The following is a 6416-nucleotide window of genomic DNA, read 5'->3' as shown; positions in this document are numbered from 1 at the left end:
AACTGGTTGGTGTAGGAGTGAGTGGGTTCAGTTCTCTGATGTTATATGCGATTTGTTTCTCTTTACAACAGAAAACGGAGTGCCGGTGTGTTGCGCTATCGTGGGGGGGTTACTACAAGAAATGAGGGAGGCGATGAGTAACAGACAGACAGACAGACAGACAGACAGAGACAGACAGATAGATAGATAGATAGATAGATAGATAGATAGATAGATAGACAGATACTCAGTAAAATCAACATACAAATTCCCATTAGTTCATCATGTACACATAGTTCACAAAGAAAATGAAAAAAATGAGAGATAAATAGGACAAGAGAAGGAACAGGGAGATAAGACAGAAGTGACAAACAAAAATGAAACAGAAACAGGCAAAAAAGAAACACTAAATAAAGGAATAACAGGAAATGAAAATGAAAGACAAGAAAATGAAAGATATTGAATGAAACCCTCAACTCTGCTGACCGGCTGAGGTTTTCAACTCACAGATGGCCGAAGGAAACCCCTTTAATACAGCTTAACTGGACTGTAGAGTTAAGCCTTTAAAATAAGCTGACGTAAGACGGCAGCTTCTTGGTGAGTAAGTGAAAGGTTGAGGTAGAAAGTGCTATTGTTCTTATCTGAGCTTTATGATTCATGAGAGAGAGAGAGAGAGAGATAGATGTTAAAAATACATAACAAATTACGCAAATGTCAAAAAAAAAAAATACCCAAATCAATAAAGTAAAAGAAATTCAAACTAATATATTAATAAAAAACACAAAAGGTCAGGTCACACAAGGTCAAGGCACTGCACGTGATTCTCCCACCACAGGTAGGCTAACAAGTTTAAATACACTTTACGAGTTTCTTGAGGAACTATAAAAATATTTTCTTAATTTAAAAAACCTTTGTAACACGTGACGGTCTCTCTCTCTCTCTCTCTCCAAGGACATATAAGACACAAAAAACAAGAGACACACACGTGCCGCCCTTGTCAATAAGGGAGTGGACCCGCAGGATACAGCCCTGAGGATGCCCCGCCATCCTACACCCTCACTTCCGTCCAGGGAGAGTGAGTGAGAGGGCCAAGAGGTGCTACGAGCTGTAATGAATGAGAGGAGTCAGCCTAGAGTGTGAGGCGAGAATGAGGGGGTGGGTGAGAGGAGAGGAGAGGGAAGGGTGAGAGGTGACAAGAGTGAATAGTGGGAGAGGTGAAGGGTGCGTTGAGAGTGAGTGAGGTGACAGATGAGAAGTGAGAGGTAAAAGAGTGAGAGTGAGGAGAGGTGGCAATGAAGTGAGAGTGAGAGGTGAGGAATGACTGTGAAAGGTCAATGATGAGAGTCAGAGGTGAATAAGAAGTGTAAAAAAAGAGATCAATAACTCCCATACCTGTTTTTAAATATTCCTCAAGTTAATAATTACCTTAGTTTAATATACCATAAATTAACTACCCAATAAATCTATAATTACCAGGTCTAAAAATATTTAACTTAATATTCCATAAGTCAAATATTCTTTAGGTTTAATAATCCAAGTTTAATAGTTCCTAAGTATAGCGTTTCCTTGCAATATATTAATGATACATATATAAGATTAACTTATGTGGTTAATTAGGATGCAATTTTGAATATAAAAAACGTTTCTGCATTCTATCTGTAGATGAAGATATAATAACAGACCCCATGCCCGCCCTGCCCCTCTGAAGCACCGCCCTGCCCCTCTGAAGCACCGCCCTGCCCCTCTGAAGCACCGCCCTGCCCCTCTGAAGCACCGCCCTGCCCCTCTGAAGTACCATTCTACCCCCTCTGAAGCACCATTCTACCTCTCTGAAGCACCGCCCTGCCCATCTAAAGCACCACTCTACCCCTCTGATGCTCCGCCCAACCCACTTTGTAATCTTTGTACTTATACTAATTAGCGTCACAGAGTAGTCCACTCATGTGCTCACATACGATCATGCAACCGCTTGTCAGTGTTGATCAGATCAGATAACCAGTGATAATCACACTCAGGTATACAGGTTTTTTGGCCAATAAAAGAGTTTTATCCATCTCGGGAAAGATCAAGGGGAATATCTTAGAATTAATTACTTTAAATGTGTCAGACAGCAGGACCTGTTCACTCCGTCAGCTCTTCACTGCACCCCCAGGCAACCTATACTATGACACCAACAGACACACAACTCTCCGTCACTCTTGCTCTACCTGTACTGGTACTTCAGTAAAATTATATACAATATATTTGAACACGTGTACAGGTATTTAATTAATAAATGCTACTTTTATTATTATAAACAACGGTATTTAATTGCATATAACAGTAAAACTATTAGTGTTTATTAAACTAAATGACACTCAATGTACCCCGAGTGATATTTTAATAATGTGATGTTTTTTGTAATGAGGAAAAACCTAATTGACCTTGAACTGAGCTATTTGACTTTATTTGAACTTTGGCTCATTTGCTCGTTTACCTTTACAGTACTTTAGTTACCTGGCCATATAGGACCTTTATTTCCTTGACCTTATATGACACACACACACACACACACACACACACACACACATCCATGGGGTGTAACGTTAGGATGTCCTACACTTGGAGGCACACCAAACACGTCCCATGACATGTGTAACAGAGAGAGTTATTCACATCCGAGAGAGAGAGAGAGAGAGAGAGAGGGGCGAGAAAAGGTGTGGAGTTAGTCGGGAAGGAGGAAAAAGGAAGAGAAAGGAGAGAAGCGGAGAAGGTAGAAAGGGAGAAAAGGAAAAAGGGGAGAGACAGGAGCGAAAGTAAAAGGGCATGAGTGAAGGACATCAGAAAGGAAGGAAGAAGAGAGGACCGAGGAGAAAAGCAGTAGAGTGGTGGAGGGAAGGGGAGGGGTGGTGTGGGGAGGGAGACAAAAACAAGGAGGGGAGGAGAGGGTATCAGTCTCCCTGGGGAGGTCTTCTGATTCAATTTCATCAATGAGCGTCTGGCCTGAGTTGGGGAGGAGAGGGAGAGGGGAGGGGAGGGGAGTTAGTCAGAGGGAATTTAGACAGATGGAAATGGAGGAATAGAGAAGGAAGATGGGGAAAGAAGGAGGAGGGGAGAGGGAGAAAAGGGGAAACGGAAAAGGATAAAAAAAAGGAAAAGAAAGAAGAGAGAAACAAAGGAGAAGGAAGAAGATGAAAGGAGTAAGAAGAAGGGAAAGGAAGAAGGGACAAGATGAATGGAAACATAGAAAGGGGGAATAAAACAATAAGTAGAAGAAAGAACAAGACAAAGAAAAATACAAACCACATATGAGATAAAGACTGAAAGAAAGTAAAAAGAAACAAACAATAACAACAAAGATAAGAAACAGGAAGAAGAGGAGGAGGAAGAAGGACCAGTTATCAAAGAGGAAGTGAGAGAGGGAAGGAGATGAGAAAGAATAAATATGGAGAGGGGAGAGTAAAGGGGGAAACCAAGAATGGACAGAGGAGAAAGAGGAAGAACAATAATAGAGACGAAATGGAGGAAATACGATTAGAAGGTTGAGAAACAAAGGAGGATAAAGACAGTGTTTAATAGAGACTGCCGAGCCATGTCCAGAAGAGGGGAGAGAGGAAGATAATGAATAATAAAAAAAGTCAAAAGAAATACACAAAGATACAGAAAGGAAAGCGATGAGGAAAGAATCAGTAAAAGAAGAATATGTAAGAAAACAGTAAAAAAAGACCCTCAAAGAAAACGGGGAAAGGATATGAAAGAAAAGTTAGCAATAATTAAAAAAATGGACACAAAGGCCTTTAAAAATACAGAAAAGAAATGATAGGTGAAAGAAAAGAGAACTAAAGTAATTAAAGAAAACAGAAACAATAACTATTTTAAAAGTAATGGGAACAAACTATTACAGAAAATGGGAACAAAATCTATTAAAGAATATGGGAACAAGGACGATCAGAGAAAATGAGAATGGCATTACAAAAAGGCACGTGAGGAGAGAAACGTAATAAAAACAAATGAAAGAAATAAAAGAAACAGCAAAGTTGGGGGAAAAAAGTCAACAGATTGGAAAGGGAGACTTAAGGAGAAAAGAAGAGAGGTGGGAATAAAAGGGAGAAATAATAAGTGAATGGCAAGAAGAGAGGAAGCAAAATATAAACAAAGAAATGGGGAGCTAAAACGAAGAAACTGGGAGATAAAATAAAGAAAACTGGAAGCTAAAACATGAAAGCTGAAAAAAAGAAACAAAACTGGAAGCTAAAAACACGTATAACCGGAAGATTAAATGACAACAGGAAAATCAAAACAACAAATAAATTTAAAAGCAAAACCGGAGGAAATTAATCTACACAGAAATTGAGAAGTGACGTTAATAAAATAAAATGAAGTGTGTGTATATGTGTGTGTGTGGGGTCAACTTAACTTAACACAACAACAAGAGAGTGTTTTCCTGACCTCTCTCTCTCTCTCTCTCTCTCAAAAAGTCACGTTTGACACACCTGAGAGAAGGATCTAACATGCAAAAGCAATTTATTAGGCAGCCTTTACCCGTTTAAGGAAAGATGGTGACGGCCAAACATCATTTATTACTCTTCTTTCCCCCACTTACTGGAGGTGCCCCATGCAAATTCTCCTCATCACCCAGTCACCCTTACCTCCCTCCCTCACTACCATTCTACATCTATTATCCTCGTCCCCTTCTCTCTCCATTATCCTACAGTCCTTCCATCCTAAACCCCCGCCATCTTACTCTCCTCTCTGTCATCTGTCTCCCCCTTCCATCTCACTTCCTCCCTTCATCTTATTCCCTCTATCTCATTCTTCCCCTGTCATCCTACTCCTCTTTCCTTTGTCCTATTCCCTCTGTTATCTTACTTGCCTTCCCATTCCCTTCCATCTTACTCCCCTTCCATCTTACCCCTCCTTCCCCTGCCCCCAACTCAAAGCTGGGTGACAAACACAGTAACTTTTTTTCTTTCAGATAAGGTAAATAATCCCTTAGCTTTACTCAATCTCCCTATTTAAAGTTAACCAAAATGTATAAATAAAAGTCACGAATAGTACCTCCTCCTCCACCCCTATATAAAAGGAATGGTTGAGCACGAAAATAGGTCAGCCCTCCTATTTAAAGAAGTACCTCCACACACACAGGCAAAGAAAATGAAGATATGAAAGAACACATTCTCTCGTCCTCCTCCACATAAACAGACATAAACAAGTGATCATATACACACAAACAACCGCCCAAAAACATACAGTCACAGAAAGAATCAAACAAACATACAAAGAACCATACATACATACATACATAAGCATACAAAAACATGCAAACAAACAAAATCTGCACAAAACAAGGGAACAAGTCTACTTATCACAGCAAGACGATAAAAAAACACCTCACGACAAGAGATATAATGTACAAGAGTCTGGGAAGCTTCCGTCATGTTAGTAAGACGGACCATCAACACTAGGGAAATCTTCAAAGTTTGGGGAGATGGGGAGATGCTGTTATTATTTACGCCATAATCTCCCCCCACCCCACTTACCCACCCACCCCAGCCACCACCCGTCTCTCTCCTCTGTCTCCTCTCTTCCTCTTCTTCCCACCTCCTTCCCATCATGTTCCCTATTATCCACCTGCTTCCACACACACACAACACACACACACACACACACACACACACACACACACACACACACACACACACACTACTGCTACAATAACCAATTCCTCTCCACACTTCTATTCTTTCTTAAATTTTATTCCTTCTCCTCTTTTCCAGATTCTCTTCCTCTTCCTTTCTCCCTCCCATATTACCACTAGCGTTCATTCCTTTCTTCCTTCTTCTGTTTCTCTTCTCGCCCTTCTTTCTTCTCATTCTTACATTCTTCCTTCCTCTCCTGGTACACTTTCCCTTCACACCAATCTCTTTCATCCTCTTTTCTCTGTCCTTCCCTTCTCCCCAGTTTCTCACCTCCGACCTGCCCTACTACGCCTCCTGCCTTCTTAATCTAGTTTTTTCTTCAGTTTTCTCCTTCAAGAGGGTGTCAACTTTCGTGTCACTGACGATTGTGTCTCTCGCTGCTTGATATGTGAGAGAGGAGGAGGTAAGGGAGAGGGAGGAGGTGGGAGAGAGGAGGAGGGAGGGAGAGGAGGAGCTGTGAGAGAGGAGGAGGTAAGGGAGAGGAGGAGCTGTGAGAGAGAGAAGGTAAGGAAAGGGAGGAGCTGTGAGAGGAGGAGAAGGTAAGGAGAGGGAGAGCTGTGAGGGAGAGGAGGAGGTAAGGAGGAGGGAGGTAAGGAGAGGAGGAGCTGTGGAGAGGAGGAGGTAAGGGAGAGGAGGAGCGTGAGAGGAGAAGGTAAGGGAGAGGAGGAGCTGTGAGAGAGGAGGAGGTAAGGGAGAGGAGGAGCTGCGAGAGGAGGAGGGGAGGTAAGGGGAGGAGGAGGAGGTAAGGAGAGGAGGAGC

The sequence above is a fragment of the Homarus americanus genome, unplaced genomic scaffold (genome assembly GCF_018991925.1).
Source record: "Homarus americanus isolate GMGI-L3 unplaced genomic scaffold, GMGI_Hamer_2.0 scaffold44915, whole genome shotgun sequence".
Lineage (NCBI taxonomy): Eukaryota > Metazoa > Arthropoda > Malacostraca > Decapoda > Nephropidae > Homarus > Homarus americanus.
This window is presented reverse-complemented; position numbering follows the sequence as displayed.